Here is a 21,136-nt window from a genome sequence, read left to right on the forward strand (position 1 = left end):
TGCTTTGTTTTGTTGGGTTTTTTTTGTGCTAGTCTTGGGGCTTCTCAGTTCCAACAATTCCAAGAATGATTGATTGATTGATTGATTAGCTAACTGGTTTTTTGGGGTTTATTTTGCCAGTCCTGGGGCTTGAACTCAGGGCCTGGGCCCTGTCCCTGAACAGTTTTTTGCTCAAGGCTAGCACTCTGCCACTTGAGCCACAGTGCTACTTGTGTCTTTTTCTGTTTTCTAACCAACTGATTTTTGTTTCTTTTGGGGGGGATGGGGAGGGGTCAGGGCCTGGGCACTATCCCTGAGCTCTTTTACTAGCACTCTACCACTTTGAGCAACAGTGCCACTTCTGGTTTTCTAGTGGTTAATTGGAGATAAGTCTCATGATTTTCCTGCCTGGGCTGGCTTTGAGTCATGATTCTCAGATCCCAGCCTCCTAAGTAGATAGGATTACAGATATGACCCATCAGCACCCAGCAACTGATTTATTTTTTGTTCATACTGGCACTTGAACTCAGGGCCTGGGCACTGTCCCTTAACTCTACCTCTTGAGCCATAGCCCCACTTCTACCTTTTTGCTGGTTAATTGAAGATCAGAGCCTTGTCTGCATGGGCTGACTTCAAACCATAATATAGCTCAGCCTCCTGAGTAGCTTGAGCCATCAGTACCAACTAGCAGAAAAGTCCAGGAGACTTGATCTCCAAGAAATCAGCAAAAAGCTGGGCTGGAGGCATGACTTGAGTGGCAAAGCACCACTGTGAACAAGCAAACTGAGCAAGTGCAAGACTCTTGAGTTCAAACCCAGCCTTCCTTCCCCACAAAAAAATGGTGAGAGAAGAGATGTTGATTTCAACTTTGACTATGATGGAGCCATGAGGATTATTTTGTTCTTTGTGTCCAGGACTTATCTTTGCCCTGGTGCTTATAACATAGGTGAGGAATTTATACATGAGAGTAACAAGATGAACACACAGCTTTCATTGCTTAGGCACTTCAAAATTACTTAGGTTGTTTCACTTGAAGTTGCCACATTTATGGATTAACCCTCAGCTCAACAAGACTCCAAGTGATGTTCCTAAGGTTATGCAGCAAGTGCTAAAACCACAAGTCTCCATCTTGTCTCTTAAAGTTCATTTTATACCAGCTTTCATAAAATCACTACATGCTGCATGCGGAGGTCAGGCAGGCCACATAAGCGAACACAGTTGCTAGTTATAAGGCAGCAAGGATTCTTGTGAACCTGAGACTGCAGATTCTGTCTGAGGAGGGCCCTGATCCTTGGCAACCACACACTGAATGTCACTGTGGAGAAGTGAGGGACTCAATGGCAGCAGATCTGATGGTTCAGAGAAGCAGTCAATCTGAATTTTAACTTAAAAACTTATTAATCTTTTCAGATTTTCTCAAAATACTATATTTACCAACACTATACTTACTAAACAGAATTGGTCATTATGCCGTGTGTGTGTGTGTGTGTGTGTGTGTGTGTGTCTGTGTGTCTGTGTCTGTGTGTCTGTGACTGTGTCTGTCTGACTATCTGTCGGTGTCTGTCTGTCTGTACTAGGGCTTGAACTCAGGGACTCTCACTCATGGCTGTTTGCTCCAGGCTAGCACTCTACTGCTTGAGTCACCACTCTGCGTCCAGCTTTTTGCTAGCCAATTGGAGATAAGAATCTCTTGGGTTTGTCTGCTCCGTCTGGCTTTGAACCAAGATCTTCACATCTCAGCCTCCTGAGTAGCCAGGATTACAAGCCTGAGCCACCAGTGCCTGGCCTTGAGCCTCAATTTTGGCAATGAGCTTTTCTGTTCTACTCAGTAGCCACTAAGAAAAACTCCGACGGCATTTCCCCCAAATGAGTAGGAAGCTTCATAAAACCATTGTGTTAGGGAAGGCTTCCAGGTGAAAATCAGAAAGGGGCCTTAAGAGAAACCTTCCAGTCTGGAGAAGTGATATGAGAGAATGTATAGCTCACACCTGTAATCCAAGCTACAGAGAAGGCTGAGAACTGAGATCTGGAGTGCAAAGCCAGCCCAATCAGGAAAAGTCTGTGAGGCTCTTATCTCCACTTAACCACCCAAAAGCTTGGAGGTGGAGGCCTGGCTCAAGTGATGGAATGCCAGCCGTGAGCAAAAAAGCTAAGGGATAGTGCCCAGGCTCTTCAGCTCAAGCCCCAGTATCAGCACACAAAAAAGTTTGGGGGTGGGGGTGAGGAGACACAACACTCAATGTTATCTGATGTCCTAATACCAGCAGTGACACCAATCCATAGAAATGTGAGACCAGCCACCAAAACCTCCAGCAAACTGCACATTTAGTAATGTAACCTGAGTAGCTTTGTCCTCTAAAGGAGAGGAACATTAAGAATCAGGAAAATAAAGATGCTTACTACCATCCTTTATATTTATCATAGCACCAGAAACCCTCACCAGTGCAGTAAGACTAAAAGAAATAAGAAATGTAAGAATTTGAAAGAAAAAAACCCTGTCATTATTCCTAGTCCATATGATCTAGAATTATAGTGTTGAGCAAGATCATAGTATACATAATCAGTTTTTGTGTATAAGCCCAAACAGTTTGAAAATATAATCTCAAAAAAAATGTATGTAGGGGCTGGGAATGTGGCCTAGTGGCAAGAGTGTTTGCCTCGTATACATGAAGCCCTTGGTTCAATTCCTCAGCACCACATATTTAGAAAAGGCCAGAAGTGGCGCTGTGGCTCAAGTGGCAGATGTGGATGCGGTTGAGGAGGACAGTGTTTTTCCTAAACAGTAGAGGGTAGCAGAACTACCCTCCATTAAGTCCACATTGTAATTATTTTATTTTGGTTTTGGTTTTTTGCCAGTCCTGGGACTTGAACCCAGGGCCTGAGCACTGTCCTTGGTTTCTTTTTGCTCAAGGCTAGCACTCTACCACGTGAACCACAGTGCCACTTTGGCTTTTTCTATATATGTAGTGCTGAGGAATCGAACCCAGGGCTTCATGTATGCGAGGCAAGCACTCTACCACTAGGCCATATTCCCAGCCCTGTAATTATTTTATTAAGCCATCTAGAAACTGCTACAGTTCACAGTGCCTCTTTCCTACCATAAGTTGCCTCTTAATAAAAATAAAGTAAGGCAGGTGCTGGTGGCTCACACCTATAATCCTAGCTACTCAGAAGGCTGAGATCTGAGGATCACAGTTCAAAGCCAGCCCGGGGAAGGAAAGTCTGTAAGCCTCTTACCTCCAATGAACCCCCAGAAATTGGGAAGTGGTGCTGTGGCTCAAAATGGTAGAGCACTAGCCTTGAGCAAAACAGCTCAGGGACAGTGTTCAGACCCTGAATTCAAGCTCCACAACTGACCCCCCCCCCCCCCAAAAAAAAAAGAATGTTTTTCTAGAAGAGTTGTGTATAACCACTGAGCAGGGAAAATAAATCTCCCTAGGCTTTCCCCCATAAAAAAGGGAGAAGGAGAGAGAGACAGACAGACAGAGAGACAGAGACAGAGAACACATATATACATACATTTTTTGTTTTGTTTTTTGCCAGTCCTGGGGCATGGACTCAGGGCCTGAGCATTGTCCCTGGCTTCTTTTTGCTCAAGGCTAGCACTCTGCCACTTGAGCCACAGCGCCACTTCTGGCCTTTTCTAAATATGTAGAAGAGTTGTGTATAACCACTGAACAGGGAAAATAAATCTCCCTAGGCTGTATTTGTGTGTGTGTGTGTGTGTGTGTGTGTGTGTGTGTGTGTGTGTGTGTGTTTGAGAGAGAGAGAGAGAGAGATCAGGGATGGGAATATGGCTTAGTGGTAGAGTGCTTGCTTAGCATGCATGAAGCCCTGGGTTCGATTCCTCAGCACCACATACATAGAAAAAGCCAGAAGTGCGCTGTGGTTCAAGTGGTAGAGTGCCAGCCTTAAACAAAAGGAAGCCAGGGACAGTGCTCAAGCCCTGAGTGCAAGCCCCAGGACTGGTGAAAACAAGATAATTTGGAGGAAATTACCCTCTATATTTGAAGAAAACCCACCCCATTTTCTCCCCTTGGATGTATACAGTTCATTCTTGCACTCTTGACAAGGCCCTTGTCTTCTGTAAACCGTGTTTGTGGCTTGCGGTAACCTCACACTATGGGGCTGCTGGCATCCACCCCACTTGCTGCTGGGGTGGGCACTCTGGGCTGGCCTGTTCTCCGGATCCCTGGAGAGCGGTCAGACATGGCTGACCACCATGAGAGAGAAAACTGGTTCTTCCATTGTTCACCAGTTCTGTCTAGAGGAATATTTAATTATCAGCTTGTGGTAGCTAAGGAAAAATAAAGTTCTTAAACTCCAGGATTTGGCAGTTTAAGATAAAAGCTTGCACGTGGGAAAGTAGGGTGTGTGGGTGGGAAGGGCTTGGGGAAATGTTTGGGTGCTTATTTAAGGATGTGAAGTGTTTATGAGGGAGCCCAGGGTTAGAATACAGATGAACCATCAAAGGCAATGAGAAATTCAAGGGCAAAAGTTAAGGGGTTTGGTTTATATTCTTAAGCATGTTAGCTGCAGCATTCATCGCTCATTAAATTTCAATAAAAGCTCTACAATCTTTTATTTATTTATTTTTTAATGATGGTACTGGGCTTGAACTCAGGGCCTGGGTATTGTCCTTGAACTTTTTTTTCTCAAGGCTAGCACTCTACCACTTGAGTCACAGCTTCGTTTTTACCTTTTTGCTAGTTAATTAAAGGTAAGAGTCTCATGGATACTTTCCTGCCAGGGGCTGTCTTCAAACTGCAATCTTCAGATCTCTGCTCCTGAGTAGCTAAGATTATAGGATTTAAAGCCATTTTATAAATACTTGAGCATTTGAAACACAGAACTACTATGAACACATATGAATTTTGGCTTTCTGAAATCTTTCTCCTCTCTAAAAAAAATTCAGAATGAGACTTGGATCCTTTTTAGTTTTGGGGTTCCCCCCCGCCACCTATTTAGCTCTGTTGATTAAACTGAAACAATTTTAACTGGATGCCAGCACTCATGAGGCCCAGGCAAAAGGATCCTGAGTTCTAAGCCAGCCTGGAATACATAGTTGGGCTCTGTGTCTCAAACAAAATTAAACACAAATCTCCTACAATCCTGTACTTCATATTTTATGTGCTTTTCTTACCTTATATCCACCTCCTCACCAAATTGCTACTTGAAGTTCCTCTTGGAGTCACACCTTGAAAAGCCCTCACAGTGTGAGATGAGATTGTGAAGGCAATATTTTGTTAGATGTAATTTTATTGTTATTATTAAGGTGTTGCACGGAGGGGTTACCATTCATAAGTTAGGTTATGAGTATATTTCTCTTATTGGGCAATGTCACCTGCGAAGGCAACATTTCAAAATGTAATGTTTCTTTCACCCCTCCTTTTTGGAGAGGAATATTAAAAGGGCGCATTAGTTAGAATGAATGGCAGTGCTGGGCTAGTTTACCTTGTGTTTTGTGAATGCATAGGAAGCACAGTTCTGCCTAGCTCAGCACTCTCTGTGCCAAAGCTCTCTTTCCTGAGAGTCATTGGTGCGTGGGAAAAGCATGCTAAACTGAGCTTTTCTGTTCAGGGACAGTGTCCAAGCTCTGAGTTCAAGCTCTCCAACTACAAAAAGATAAAGAAAAAGAGAAGTCCAATACCAGTGACTCATGTCTTCAATCCTAGCTACTCAGGAAGCTGAGATTTGAAGATCAAAATGTGGAGATAGCCAGCCAGACAAATCCAAAAGACTCATCTCCAATTAACTGCAAAATGCTTGAAGTGGAGGTGTGGCTCAAGTGGTCGAGTGCCAGCCTTGAGCAGAAAAGCTAAGCAAAAGCTTGAGGCCCTGAGTTCAAGCCCCAGCACCAGCACCAAAATACAAAATAAAACAGAAAATTTTGAAATTTAAATTTAAAAAGGAAAGAAGGCAGAAAAGAATGGAGAAAAGAAAAGGATGACAGTGCCCTTCAGCCCCTGCTGGAACATTGTCTAACGAACACACCACTGATTACTTGGTGTTATAGAAGAGAAGCCAGCATTATTTTATTTTTTTTTATAGAGTTCTAGATAGAAAATGTTTTAGATTTGCAGGTCAACATTCCCCCACCCTGCCCCAGCTGTTTCACTCTACCATTGTAGTGTAAAAACAGCAGAAATGCACAAAGATGATGAGTTCAGGGTTTTACTATGGATGCTGAAACCTAGATTTCATACCATTTAACATGTATGAAATACTATTTTTACTTTTATTTATATTTGCTTTTATATTTATATATTTGTGTGCCCTACAAAACAGAAGGCTAATATTAGGAAGTTGCTAATGATTTGTCTAGTCAGGATGTTAATCATTTCCTCAGGTAGCAAAGTTCTGTCTGATGCCCTTCTCTGTTCCCACATTCAGGACACTAACCACTTCTGAGGCTGGATCTCTCTCTCTCTCTCTCTCTCTCTCTCTCTCTCTCTCTCTCTCTCTCCTTTTCTTTCCTTCCTCCTTTCTTCCTTCCTTCTCTATTGCATTCCCTCCCTCCCTCCTTCCCTTCCTCCCTCCCTCCCTTCCTCCCTTCTTTCCATCCTTTCCTGGTTCTGGAGCCCTTTAGCTTTTTTGTTCAAGGCTAGAGCTCTACCACTTAAACCATACCTCTACTCCCAGTATTTTGATAGTTACTTGGAGCCTCACAGATTTCTCTGCCTGAGCTGGCTTTGAACCTGGTCCTACAATTTCAGCCTCCTGGGTATCTAGGATTACAGGTGCGAGCCACGGGTGCCAGGCCAACTCTAGGTTTCTATTTCCATTCAGCATTCATTTCCCTATAGATTTCTCTCCACTTAGGTTTTGTGCCCTCCATGAGGCAGCCCTGTCATTCTGTTCATTTCCTCATGAATGATTATAGAAACAGCTGACATGTTAACACTATATTTATGTGGGTTGAGTATATAACTTTCAAAAATTATAATTTGACAGAAAGAGAGAGAGAGAGAGATTTATCTAAAGCAGTGCAGGGGATTTAACAGAAAATAATCAAGAGAGATTGTGGGTTAATAAACAGGGTCTTCCTGTGCCCACCTGGTCTCAGTTGGCCCTACTACCTCCAGTATGGCTATTCCAGGCATCAGGAAGGATACTGTAGTGTGTGTGTGTGTGTGTGTGTGTGTATCTGTGTGTGAGCACCAGTTCTTGAGCTTGGGCTTGAACTCGGGCCTACGCGCTGTCCCTGACTGTTTTTGCTCAACTAGTGCTACTACTTGCCCACAGCTTCATTTTTGGGGGCTTTGCTGCCCAGACTGGCTTTGTATCACCATTCTAAGATCTCAGCCTTCTGAGTAGCTAGGATTATAGGTGTGAGTCACTGGTGCCCTACTGTTAATTCTTTCATTTAACAAGATACCAGGTGGATTAGAGATAAGAGTCTCATGGACTTTCCCTCCCAAGCTGGCTTTGGATCACCATCTTCAGATCTCAGTCTCCTCCTGAGTAGCTAGGATTATAAGCATGAGCCACTGGTGCTTGGATTTTTTTTTGTTGGGGGAGGGGATTCTTGAAGCTAACAGTTTTACTCAAGTGATTTTTCTTTTCTGCCTGGTAGTTCTCATCATCACTGATAGTACTTTTAGCCAAGAAGAAAAGAAAACTAGCATTTGTTGGTTTGTTTGGGTTTTTTCCAAAGAGAAATACATGTGGAGAAGCTGGGTGATACCCCAGAGAACCCTGGGTAATCATCAAGAGTTTGGGGTCTGTGACAAGTCAAGCATGGATATTGGTAAATCACAACTCTTTGGTTTTGCAAATGTAGGGTAAGAGATGCTTAAATCCTATAGCTGCTAGCAATTCTTCTGGTGCTGAAATTTAGGTAATGGAAGTTGACTCATGCTTTTTGGTAGAAGAGCAGTCAGGATTTTTTTTAAAGTAGGAGTAGCATGAGGTGCCAGACTTTGAAGTCAGGCCCCACCACGTGAACCCCATTTTAGAATCGAACCCCGAGCCAATCAGATTTGTACCTGTGTTCTAATCTTGCTTGCACAGCTGATGGTTGTAACCTTGTTCTTTGCCTTTATAAGCCCTGTGTAATCAGAGCTCGGGGCTTCCTCCTAACCTCCGCTGTGTCGGTGGGTAGGACGAGGCCCGAGTTGGCAGCTCGTTAAATAAAGCCTTGCCTTGCTTTTGCATTTCGGAGTGTCTGAATCTCGGTGGTCTTCTTGGGGGTGGTCTTGCAACTTGGCACAACATTTGGGGTTTCGTCCGGGATAGCCCCAGAGACCCCGAGATCCCAGACTCCGAAGGTAAGAAAACAGCGCTGTTCATTTGTCTTGTCCTGTAATGTGCCTGTTTGTTTGTCTTGCTTTTGCTTATTTCTTGAAGGGGTTGTCGAAGCAGATGTACTTACTTGACAATCCTGGTGAGACCGGGGGATGTCCCAGACTCTTCACCCTTAAAGGGGGATCTCTGGAGCCCCGCTTTCAACTTGAATTCACTCTTTCTGCATCCTTGCAGGGGGATGTGTGGGCCAACTTGGGAGATCTCCAACTCGTAACTCGGGTCCACTCCTTCTGCACCCTTGCAGGAGGTTGTGGGCCAACTCGGGTCCACTCCTTCTTGCAGGAGGTTGTGGGCCAACTCGGGTCCATTCCTTCTGCACCCTTGTAGGAGGTTGTGGGCCAGCTTGGGAGATCAACTCGTAGCTTTTCTTGTTCTCAGGCCTGTGTGTTTTCCTCCTTTTGTATTGTTTTGTTTTTTGTAGCCTTTTGGACTGAACATCTGATCAGAGCTATGGATAACGTTCTATCTTGAGGACCTCCATCTAGCCCCCTAGACTTGATCCTAGCTCACTGGAGGGAGGTTAAGGAGATAGCTCAGAACCAAGGTGTGGCCCTTAAGAAGGAAAAGTGGATCACCCTGTGCAAGTCAGAATGGTCCACCTTTGAGGAAATTGAGGGAGCTTTGACATAGGGAGGAAGCACAGAGGAGGAAATGTTTCCCGCTCCATACTCCCCACCCCAGTTAACTCTACAAGAGGAGGACTCTGAGGAAAATATTTCAGCTGTGCCCTCCGCTCCGGAGGGTCCTGCCCAGTCAACTCAACGGCACCGACAGCCCAGGACACGGACGCATCAGCCCCGAGTCCAAGTCCTGACCCACAGCCGCCGACAGGGTGGACGTAGGGCCAGCCCAAGCCACCCACAGGTGGCAGGGAGTGACCTCACCATGCCGCGCTGTCATCTCTGTGTTGTTTGTAAGTCTAACAGTCTCTTGTGTCAAACCTGCATAGCTCATTGGAAAGATGTACAGGCGATGGTTCACAATTAGAGTATGAGTGTCCACAGAAAGAACTCTGGGGGGACCCCCACCCAGCCTTCTTAAGCAGAATATATATTAAACTAATGGCATAGAAGTAAACTCTCATTAACTCTATGTATGTAGGAAGAAATGGCAAAATGGGCCAATGTTTCTCACTAATATATTGGAAAGCTGAACGGATAAGTATTTCTAATTGTAATTCTTGCATTAAGGAAAAATTGTCATGTGAGTTCAAAGGTCTTCATGCCATGCAGTAACTGGGACTGAAAAAAAAAAAAGAGGCTCTTTTGAAACAAGCAGTCTGTAGGCAAAGGGCGGCACCTGGTTTCAGAATGTCTGTGAGCTTCAGTTTTTCCAATGCAGATAAAAGCTAAAGTGTTGGGTTAGTAAAAAGGCTTTGGAAATCAAGAATACATTTCTAGATAAGAAGTTTGGAAGTAAAATTGTCCTAAGTAATTATTGCAAAGTAAGAAAGGGAGAATTATGGCTACCAAAATGTTTAATTGCCATTCCAGCTTCTTTGTAGGTTTTTTTTGTAACAGTTTCCAGCAGGCCCACAGAGAAGCACAGGTGATTCCTACAAGTTTGTCAAGATCTAATACTGGCCCTTAATAAGTTCCAGGTAAGAGAGCATGCTTAAAAACTACTTCTGTGTGGACTACCTTGTTGCTTATAATTGGAGTAAAGTGGCCCCTTATAAGACTCATTGATCTGAATCTGCGGTTCGAAGCCAGCCCGGGCAAAGAAAGGTCCCTGTGAGAGACTTGTCTCTAATCAGCCATCAGAGTGCTGGGAACGGAGTGGTGTGGAGCTCAAAAGTGGTAGGGTGCTAGTCTTGAGCTGGAGAGCTGAGGGACAGCACTCAGGCCCTGAGTCCAAGTCGAAAGTCACTCCTGGGACAAAAGTGATGGAGCATCCAGAGGCAGTAAGCCACTGCTTGGATGGCAGAGATGGTGTCAGATCCTAGAGTCACTCCTATTTGGCCTTTCAAAAGTTAATCAAAGCCGGGAAGTCCTAGAATAGTTCATAAGCATGCCTTTCCAATGCACATGTCTGTCTACTGGGCAGGAATTTGCCAGTCATCTGTGATAGTGGTTAGTAAGGGTAAGTTTGTCAAATGAGATAGATTAAAATCTCACCCCCCACATTTACTCAAAGCCCTGACTGGCAGTAAGAATTTTAAGCTGATACATCTGTTTAGGAAAGAAAGCTTGTAGACCTGAGATTGTGTTGTGTCCTTATTGAGATCTGTTAAAGGCCTGTCAGCTTGCCAATGCCCTCAATCAACAGATTAACCACGGTGGAAGGGACCCTAGACGGCATCGCCACTTGGGTTCATTGCTTCCACGCCAGGCCAGCTGACCCCTTTGCCCTGGATGACAACTACCGTGATGGAACATGGGAGGTCTCCAAGCACCCAACTCAGCCGCTTTGCCTTTGCCTCAAGAAAAGAAAGTTAGACTGAGACTAAGGTTATAGGTTCCTGGCTAGGTAAGGTCAACGCCCCTGAGTCAGCCTGAAGAAATTACAGAAGATGGATGATCTTCACCCATCAGCCCCCCTTTAAAATCAAGGGACCAGAGTTGTTTTTGGGAAGATGAGGCAGGATAAACTAGAGACATGCAGAACAGAGGTACAGAGAATATTCTTGTAAGAAATGGTGACAGGCCTTTTGGTTACTACATTGGGTCCTACTGGCCCATGCCTTACCTCTATATCATCCCCTAGACATGCAAGCCATTGAAATGGACAGAATGGAGCCATGATTGGCTCCCAAGGTACCAAAAAGAAAAAGGGGGAAATGAGGTGCCAGACTTTGAAGTCAGGCCCCACCACGTGAACCCCATTTTAGAATCGAACCCCGAGCCAATCAGATTTGTACCTGTGTTCTAATCTTGCTTGCACAGCTGATGGTTGTAACCTTGTTCTTTGCCTTTATAAGCCCTGTGTAATCAGAGCTCGGGGCTTCCTCCTAACCTCCGCTGTGTCGGTGGGTAGGACGAGGCCCGAGTTGGCAGCTCGTTAAATAAAGCCTTGCCTTGCTTTTGCATTTCGGAGTGTCTGAATCTCGGTGGTCTTCTTGGGGGTGGTCTTGCAACTTGGCACAACAAGCATTGTTGCTAGGCACCAGTAGCTCACACTTGTAATACTATCTGTTCACAAGGCTGAGGTCTGAGGATTATAGATTGAAGCCAACCTGAGCAAGAAAGTCCATGAGACTGTCATCTCCAATTAACCACCAAAAAGCCAAAAGCGGAGCTATGGCTCAAGCGGTAGAGCACCAGCCTTGAGCAAAAAAGCTCAAGGACAGCGCCCGGGCTTGAGTTTATCCCCTAGGGCTGGCACAAAAAATAAAGATAAAATTTTATATATATATATATGATATACATATGCATATATGTGTATATGTATGTATATATATTATATAATATATGTATATAAATTGTCTGTACTGAGAATCTAATGGTCCCCTCCTCTAGAGCTCCAGTTTTGACTTCCTATATAAAAGGCAAAGTAGGACTGGGAATATGACCTGGTGGCAAAGTGCTCGCCTCGTGTACATGAAGCCCTGGGTTCTATTCCTCAGCACCACATATATAGAAAAAGCCGGAAGTGGTGCTATGGCTCAAGTGGTAGAGTGCTAGCCTTGAGCAAAAAGAAGCCAGGGGACAGTGCCCAGGCCCTGAGTTCAAGCCCCAGGACTGGCAAAAAACAAAACAAAAAAAATAAATAAAAGCCAAAGTACTGGATGCCAGCGACTCATCATCCTAACTACTTAGAAAGCTGAGATTTAAGAATTGAAATTCAAAGCCAGCTCTGGCAGAAAAATCTGAAAGACTCTCATCTCCAGTTAACCAGCAAAAAAGCTGAAAGTGGAAGTATGGCTCAAATGATGAGAGTGCCAGCTTTGGGGGGAAAGTCAAACAAGAGTGCAGCAGAGCCCTAATGTTCATGCAACAGTACATACACACACACACACACACACACACACACACACAGAGATCATATGTAATGAAATAATATACAAAAAATAAGTAACCACTTTTGCATTGATTTTCTGTATGGAACATTAGCTGTAGTAAATATATATAAATAAGCATATACATATATTTAATAAAATGTGATAAAACCTGCCTTTACTGTTTAACTTATGGCACAGAGTGCCTTTAAAAGGACCTTTCTATTTTCTCTCCCTTAGTCCTCTTTCCTGTTCTGTGTTAGTTTTAAGCTTGAGAGCCAAGATTTCTTTGGCTAAGCAAGCATGAGGGAAATGGGGCTCCTGAAGGCACTTGGCACCCTGCCAGGCAACATCTGTGAAGAGACAGGCAGAATTAGAGATTAGAAGAACACTGTGCTGCTTGAAATTTCCTGGGTGGGTGGGTGGGTGGTTCAAGCCCAAGAAAGAGATTACAGCAGATATCACAAGACATTGGTCTCATCTGGAGGCAGAGAAGAGCTGAGATCCACAAGTTTTGTCTGGAATTTGAGGACTGTTTGACTAGTCTTTTTCCTACATTGTATAAAAGAACCCCAGGGCATTTGGCATACATGTGTTCCCTCTTAAAGAGAGACCTGACACTCCAGTGAGCCTATTTAGATTGAGGGCAAGGGGTACTGTGTGTGTGTGTGTGTGTGTGTGTGTGTGTGTGTGTGTGTGTGTGTGTGTGTGTGTGTATGCTAGTATTGGGGCTTGAACTCAGAATCTGGGCGTTGTCCTTGAGCTTTTTTGCTCAAGGCTAGCACTCTACCACTTGGGCCACAGCACCACTTTCACCAGTGCATGGCAAGAGGGGTTCTTAAATAACTGTAAGGCCTTCATCACACTTTACCAACCATATATACTAGAGTGCTCAAAGCATCCTATTGATGACCTCTATATTTGTCTTTGTTCGAAAATCCAATCAAAACGCAACAAATTTAGCCTGATGTTGGTCACTTATGCTATAATTCTAGCTACTCCAGAGACTGAGGTCTGAGGATCTCAGTTAAAAGCCAGCCCAGACAGGAAAGTCTGTAAGACATAGAGCTCTATGTGGTAGATCATTATCCTTGAATAAAAGAGCTCAGAGACAGCACCCAGATTCTCAATTCAAGCCCTCAAAAAAACCCAACGAATTCCATTTAGCTGTCAAGTCTCTTTGGGATCTCTACTCTAGAAATCTCCTGCCTTTTCTTGCCTTATGAAATTCATGTATTTCAAGCATCCAGGCCAGTTGTTTTCTACAGTGTTCCACAGCCTGATTTTTTGTTGTTCATGATGAGAGTTAGGTTAAACAGTTCATACAAAAGTATGTGGTCACACTAGGTAGTGTGTAATCACAGGTTTTCTGACATTAGTGCATCAAGCATGGCCACTTAGTTACAGGGCAGTTGGCTAGATCTTGTAGAAGCGCCTGGGATTCTACAAAGCCACACAAATTATGTTTGCCCCCAGAATGTTCCACCACTTTAGAAAGGATATCGTCAAGCCTACCCCCTGGTAGCTCACACCTGTAATCCTAGCTACTTAGGAGGCTGAAATCTGAGGATCATAGTTCACTGCCAGTGTAGTCAGGAAAGTCTGTGAAATTCATATCTTCAACTAACCAGAAAACTGGAAGTGATGCTGTTGCTCAAAGTGGTAGAGCAACCACAACTGACCCCCCAAAAAACAATAAAAATAAAGATATCTTCTGTTACAAACTGACCTTCAGGGGCTGGGAATGTGGCTTGGTGGTTGAGTGCTTGCCTAGCATTCATGAAGCCCTCAGTTCAATTAAACAGAAAAGGCCAGAAGTGGTGCTGTGGCTCAAGTGATAGGGTGCTAGCCTTAAGCACAGAAAAGCTCAAGGATAAAGCCCAAGCCCCACATTCAATCCCCAGGACCAGCAAAAAAAGAAATAAATGAAATAAAAACTGACTAGTCAGGTGTGGTGGCTCAAACGTAGCTACTTCGAAGGCAGAAATTAGGGGGTGGGGTTTGAGGCCAGCCTGGGCATTAAAGTTCACAAGATTCCTATCAGCCAGTGGCTTAGTGCTGTGGTACAAGTCTACAGAGGGAGCACGCACAATGGCTGGTACAAGTAGAAGAATCACAGTCCAGGCTGGCTAGGGCATAAAGCGAGGCCCTTACCTTCTCAGCTTATTTTTTACTGAAGGAGACCCAGGGGAAAGGAAACACATAAAGAAAGAATTGTTATTGTTCTTTTACTTGGATAGTTGCAAGAAATAAGTCAGAGGAATGTTCTATATTTTCTAAGTTGTTTTTGCTTTTGTTTGGTTGGTTGTTGTTGTTGTTAGTCATGGGGCTTGAACTCAGGGCCTGGGCACTTTGAGCTTTTTTGCTGAAGGCTAGTGTTCTACCACTTTGAGCCACAGTGCGTGTTCCAGTTTTCTGGGGCTTATTGGAGATAAGAGTCTCATGGACTTTCCTGCCCAGGCCGGCTTTGAACCATGCTTTTTAGATCTCCGCCTGCTGAGTAGCTAGGATTACAGGCATAAGCCACTGGCACCCAGGTTTTCTAAATTGTTAATACTCAGATTTAATCTATATGAACCAAAAAAGCTTAGTTTACTTTTCGTCTCTCCATAGAGAAACCTCCATGGCAAATATTTGTCTGGAACCAAGAGGCTCCAATGATCTGATTGCTGAAGGTCAGGAAGAGGTTATTAAAAGCTTGGTGTTTGCCCCGGTGCTACTCACAAGATAAACGAGGTCAGATTCCTGTAGCTGGGTTGCATGTTGTCCTTTCATGTTTTAGTTAATAGTACAGAACAGGAATGGCTTCAGCAACTCAGCTTAGATAAACAGCCTCCACAGCGTCATAGAGACAAACCAGCAGCAGATTACAAACCATTGACTTAAGGAGACAGATTTAAACTTAGTAAATAAAAAGTTTCACTGAAGCCTATAGGAAGAAATATTTCTCTGCAGACACAAAAGCTCTAGTGCATTTTGTAGTTAATCTTTCCCCATAGGGTAGTGAGCTAAAACATTAGCTTTGGGCTAGTGGGGGAGAAGCATCTAAGAAGGAAAAATGTTGGCGATCTAAATCCGCTTTGAGCACAACTAGGTAGAGGATGATGACTTTTAATAATCTCAAATATGATTTATGTAAGATACAGTAAAGGTTTCTTACAAAGCCATCTTAGAATTGTAGCTTTGTAGCCTCATCATTTATAGCAATGGTTCGCAGGCAGAGTGCAATTTTGTTCCCCCAGGAAACATTTGCCAATGTCTGAAGATGTGGGTTTGTTGTGTTGTTGTTGTTTGTGCTTGTACTGGGGCTTGAACTCGTGCTCTTGGTTGACTTTTTCACTCAAAGCTGGAGCTCCACCACTTGAGCCACTTCTACTTCCAGCTTTTGGCTGGATAATAAAATATGAGATTCTCTTGGATTTGTCTTTGGTGCTGGTTTTGGACCCCAATTCTCACCTCTCAGCCTTCTGAATAGCTAGATTGCAGACATGAGCCACTGGTGCCCAGATGAAGATGTTTGTTTTATGCCAGTCTTGGGGTTTGAACTCAGGGCGGGAGAGGCGCTGTCCCTGAGCTTTTTTGCCTAAGGCTAGTGCTCTACCGCTTGAACCACACCTACACTTCTGATTTTTTTGATACTTAATTGGAGATGAGACTCTCCAACTTTGCTGCCTGGGCTGGCTTTGAACGGTGACCCTCAGATTGCAGCCTCCTGAGTACCTAGGATTATAAGCCTGAGCCACCAGCACCTGGCTGAAGATACTTTTTGTTGTCACAAGTTGGAGTGTGCAGTTGCTTGCTGCTTGGTTATAGAGGCCAGATATGCTGCTAAAATTTCCTACAATGCTCTCCTAAAATTTCCTTCTGTTCTCCTCCCTGCTCCCAATGAAATATCAGGCACAAAATGCCACTAGTGCTAAGGTTTGTAAAACTGCTTTATGGAGTGGTTCTTTTATTTCCAAATAATAGAGTATATGAGGTATTAGTGTTCCAAGAAAACTAAGTCTTGTGAAGACAAGCAGTAGGTAATCACTAACTATGGTAATTACCATCTCTTAACTCAGAGAATATGGGGCCATAAACAGGCGCTTCCTTTGGGCTATAGCTTTCAGGCTATGTGTAGCAGACAGGACTGAGTAAGAGGCTTGGAAATGGCTCTTCTGGTCATACAACATTGGCCTTGAGCTGTGGAGGCTTCCCCACTCATTCCTCCACACCACTGGGAACCAGAGTCAGGTGTTAAGTGTAAATGTTGGATGTTTAGTGTTTTTAAAAAACTAACCTATTTAGCTGGGTGCCAGTGGCTTAGGTCTGTAATCTTAGCTACTCAGGAGGCTGAGATCTGAGAATTGCAGTTCAAAGCCAGCCTGCTGCGGCAGGAAAGTCTATAAATCTCTTATCTCCAATAAACTACTCAAAAAAAGCTAGAAATGGAGCTGTGGCTCAAGTGGTAGAGTGCTAGCCTTGAGAAGAAAGCTCAGGGTCAGTGCCCAGGCTCTGAGTTCAAGCCCTAGGCCAACACACACACACACACACACACACTTGTATACATGCTTCAGTACAATCCTGTTCCCATGTATTATCTCATTTCATTTCTCTTCCTGTGCTGTGCTAATCAAGTCATATTGCTGTGGACTTATCTCCTATTGCTTCTGTTTGCTTCCTGGTATTCCGTAGGTTATGCTTGGTTAGCATGCTTTTGCTTGAGCATTCCAAACGTTAGTGATTTAAAACAACAACCATTTTTTTTTTTGGTGAGGGGACAGAACTGGGAATTGAACACAGGGTTTCACAGGTTTGCTTGGCAGGTACTCTGCCACTTGAGCCACACCCCTAGCCCTTTTGTTGTTGTTTTGTTCTGCTAATTTTTTTGGATAGGGTCTCATGTTTTTTTGTCAGTGCTGGCTTCTCATCAAGATCCTCCTGTCTCTGCCTTCTGAGTAGCTAGGATGGGAGGCATGTAACACCACATCCAGCTTTTATTAGTTGACATGAGATCTCACTTCCCTTTGTGCCTGGACTGATCCTCTTAATGTCCACCTCCTGAGTACTGAGATTACAATTGTGACCCACTGTGCCCAGCCCTACAGTCAACGCTTCCACTTTTTTTTTCTTTTCTTTTCTGTTACTCGGGCTTGAACTCTTAAGCTGGTGCTCTATCACTCGAGCCACATTTCCACTTCTGACTTTTTGCTGGTTAATTGGAGATAAGAGTCTCTTCAATTTGCCTGCTGGGGCTAGCTTCTAACAGTGATCCTCAGATCTCAGCCACCTAAGTAGCTAGGGTTACAGGCGTGAGCCATTGGTACCCAGTGCATTTGCATTTCTAGCAAATTCCCAGTTGCATTGTTGCTGCTGGTTTAGGACCACACTTTGAAAATCAGTCTAGGGAATCAGTATAAACGGAGAAGATGTTAGAGAACTATGTTCAAGAAGTAGACAAAGAAAAACAAGTCAGTAAAGATACCGCAAAGACTTTAGGCTTCTGGCAGACAAGAGAATAGGGCTGAGAGGAAGTGGGATTGTAAACCCACACATGGAGCTACAGGTAGCGTGGACTAGCATAGTGTTCTGGGTGTCTTCTCATCTAACCTATGCCCCTGCCTTGGTGTCATCTCCCCACCCCCCGCCCCCCGCAAAACCAAAAATGGAGAGTATCCTTGTCCTCTTGGAAAGGCATTCAAAATGGCAACTGAGAAGTTGTAAGAATGTATGCTGACAATGACAGTGTAATCTCTCAGAAAACCCAAGTAGTCTAGAATGAGTGCTAGGGTCCATGTAACAATGGGTTACAGTAGCCTCGTCCTTGGTAGGGGTCTCTGTCTGTTGAGACTGCAGTGAAGAATGTGAACCTTGAAAAGATTGCTGCCGTGATCAACAAAATCTGAACTCCAGTTTCAAACACTGGATGTTAGGATACAACAGACAAATGGAAGACATCATGAGTAGCCTGACATCCACAGCACCATCACCAAACCAAGTGGATGTGCTGCCTCAAGAAATGACAGATGAGCCAGGAGCTTGTGGCATACCCTATAATTTTAGCTACTCAGCAGGCTGAGATCCCAGCATCTCTGTTTGAAGCCCAGGCAAACAAATCCAACAGACTCTTATCTCCACTTAACCAGCAAAATGCCAGAAGTGGAAGTGTGGCTCAAGTGGTAGAATGCCAGCATTGAGTGAAAAAGCTAAGCAAGAGCCTGAGTTCCTGAATTCAAGCCCTAGTTCCAGCATAAGGAAGGAAGGAATGGAGGGAAGGAAGGGAGGAAGGAAGGCAGGAAAGCAGGAAGAAGGAAGGAAGGAAGGAAGGAAGGAAGGAAGGAAGGAAGGAAGGAAGGAAGGAAGGAAGGAAGGAAGGAAGGGAGGGAGGGAGGGAGGGAGGAAGGGAGAAAGAAAAGAAATTCTGAGTTTCCACATTGGTTGATTTTTCAAGTTCTATTTATTATGTGTAAAAGTGTAGGGAGTCATGCTCTTGTACTTGTCTTTATATTGGCATTTGTTTATTGTATATTAAATATCTTTTTTAAAAATAGGAAAAATAAATGGAGATCATGATGCCAGTGAAAAGCACTCATTTTAGACTTCTAGAAGCTCTCCTCTAAAGGGAAAAGGGGCTGTAGCTAAGTGGCAGAGCACTGACATTGTTGTAAGGTAAATTGTCAGAGACACCACATTTTGAAGGATCGAATCTTGGGAGTCATTATTAAAGCATTAGCAGTCTGCAGGCAGCCAGTTGTTACAAAGGCCTGCAGCCCACAATACATTTACCACTATTGGGAAACAGGCCGACAGGAAAGAAAGAACAAAAGCAATACCAACAAACTAATTCAACTCAAATGAAGAGCTGAAGTGGGATGCCATGGTGACTGCAGGTGAACCAGGAGACAGGACACAGAATGCCAACAGGGACACACATGGCATGGTGTAATGACACCTGAACTCTCCTGACCCTAAATAGGATCAGGGCAGGGCACAGGGTCACAGGAAGCTCCTAAAACCAGGCACTAGGTTTAGCAACCTATCAGCCAAGTGTGCCCACCCCTGTCTCCAGGGATCTAGGAATGCCCATCACCTGTGGGGGTGGGCTTCACCTTCCCCCACCATGTGGGCAAGATGCCAGACCTTAAATGGATGCACCCAGGTACCAGCAGAACTTTTCCATATAGGAAAGATAGGCCTCAACCTCCCATGTAGGGTATACTTAGAGGCTACCCAGAGGCAGGTGACTCATTTAGGGAGTCAAGGCCGAACCAGAGCATTCTCTATATGCAAAGCTTTCCTAAGGCTATGACATCTGCTTTTCTCTGAAGCAAGGCCCTCCTGGCTCTCACCATTGGTCCAGGCATCTGAATTCAAAGGATGGCGCCTCTAACCTCTAGGCTTTGGATCTGGGTGGACAGCCCCCAGTCACCTGGCTAGGAGTCAGGATGTCTGTGAAACCAAGTCCCCAGCACCTGGCCAAGCCCTGGGATGGCTGTGAGAAATTACTTAGATTCAGCCCCCTTACTGCCTTACAACAGCATGTGTGGGGCTCTGCATTTGATCTTTAGCATTATTTAAAAAAAAAAAAAACCAATTTAATTTAAAAAGGAAGGAGAGTGGAAAATAGAAGAGACTATAGAGTGACAAGTTATACACGTATGCAAAATTGTAGAAAGTTGAAGGGAGAACTTATAAATTCAGACATATAGAAAGTTGGGGGTGGGGGGAACAGGCACAATTGACTCACTCCTATAATCCTAGCTACTTAGGAAGCTGAGATCTAAGAACTGAAGTTTGAAATCAGCCCAGGTAGGAAAGTCCATGAGACCCGTACCTCCAATGAGCCACCAAAAAACTGGAAGTGGAGCTGTAACTCCAGTGGTAGAGCTCCAATTTTGAGCAAAAATTTTAATGACAGCACTCAGGCCCTGAGTTCAAGTGGTAGAGCTCTAGCCCTGAACACAAGGAGGCTCAGGGATGGCACCCCAGCCCAGAGTTCAAGCCCCAGGACCAGCAAAAAAGAAACTTGGAGCAAATGTAAAGCTACCTGTGTTAGTATAGATATTATTGCTTTTCATTTTGGACCTGTATAAACTGTGTGTTTAATATTTAACAATCATAACAAAGAAAGTGTAAACAGTCGAGTGGATGAACAAGCATGCGTACAATGGAAGGCCTCAGCATCATAAATTACAGATGTACATAACTGCAGAGGTGAATTGCAGACCTGGTGTTGTGTAATCAGAACCAGATCCTAGAGTACAATGTCCAGACAGCAAACTTTCGCCCAAAAGCTACATCAGACACATTGTGTTTCTGGAAAGCTCATGAGTTAAGATGACTTTATGTTGTTTTCAAGGATTAGGAAAATTTTGAAACAATACTGTTTTGCAAAATGCAAAACTTACTTGAAATTCCATCACAAGTGTCACCAAATAGTGTTCTGTTGACACAGGGCCATTCATTTATGATCTGTCTCCCAGTCTTTGTGCTCCTAGAGCCCAGCTGGGAAGCTGGGACAGAGACAACAGGACCTACAAAGCCTAAATATTTACTGTCTGCTGGCCCCTCCATATACGTGACATGCAAGTCCTTCCACAGTGACAGGAAACAGATGGGTGATTGCCAGGGGCGGGCATGGCAAAGCTAATTCAAGACAGCTAAAGGGAACTTGGGACAAGTTTGAGGGCTGATGAAATTTTTCTATTTTTTTATGTGAGTTCCATGGATGTCATGGAACATGACACATATGTCAACTTGTGAAACTCCATTTTAAATGAATGTCATTTATTATGGGCAACTGACATTTCATTCAAGTTTTAGGGGGAAATGAGTCAGACCTCTTTCCTCTCGTGGTTGTCTAGATTTTCTGAAGTTTGAGTTCTGTCTTTGGAATATAATCTGGAGGAGCCAGCCCTTGGGTAGCTATGA

General features: G+C 44.1%; 1 protein-coding gene and 1 long non-coding RNA gene across 2 annotated transcripts in view; both read left to right on the forward strand.

Annotated features, from left to right (window-relative positions):
* Positions 1 to 21,136, forward strand: part of Cmtm8 (CKLF like MARVEL transmembrane domain containing 8) — a 67,623-nt gene that overhangs the window by 28,693 nt on the left and 17,794 nt on the right. The gene's annotated exons all lie outside the window — the stretch shown is intronic.
* LOC125353137 lies at positions 6,068 to 12,931 on the forward strand. The gene is made up of 3 exons (XR_007211274.1): positions 6,068 to 6,328; positions 6,622 to 7,100; positions 12,875 to 12,931. It is a non-coding gene; the product is annotated as an uncharacterized LOC125353137 (long non-coding RNA).

Source organism: Perognathus longimembris, chromosome 6 (assembly GCF_023159225.1).
Source record: "Perognathus longimembris pacificus isolate PPM17 chromosome 6, ASM2315922v1, whole genome shotgun sequence".
Taxonomy (NCBI): domain Eukaryota; kingdom Metazoa; phylum Chordata; class Mammalia; order Rodentia; family Heteromyidae; genus Perognathus; species Perognathus longimembris.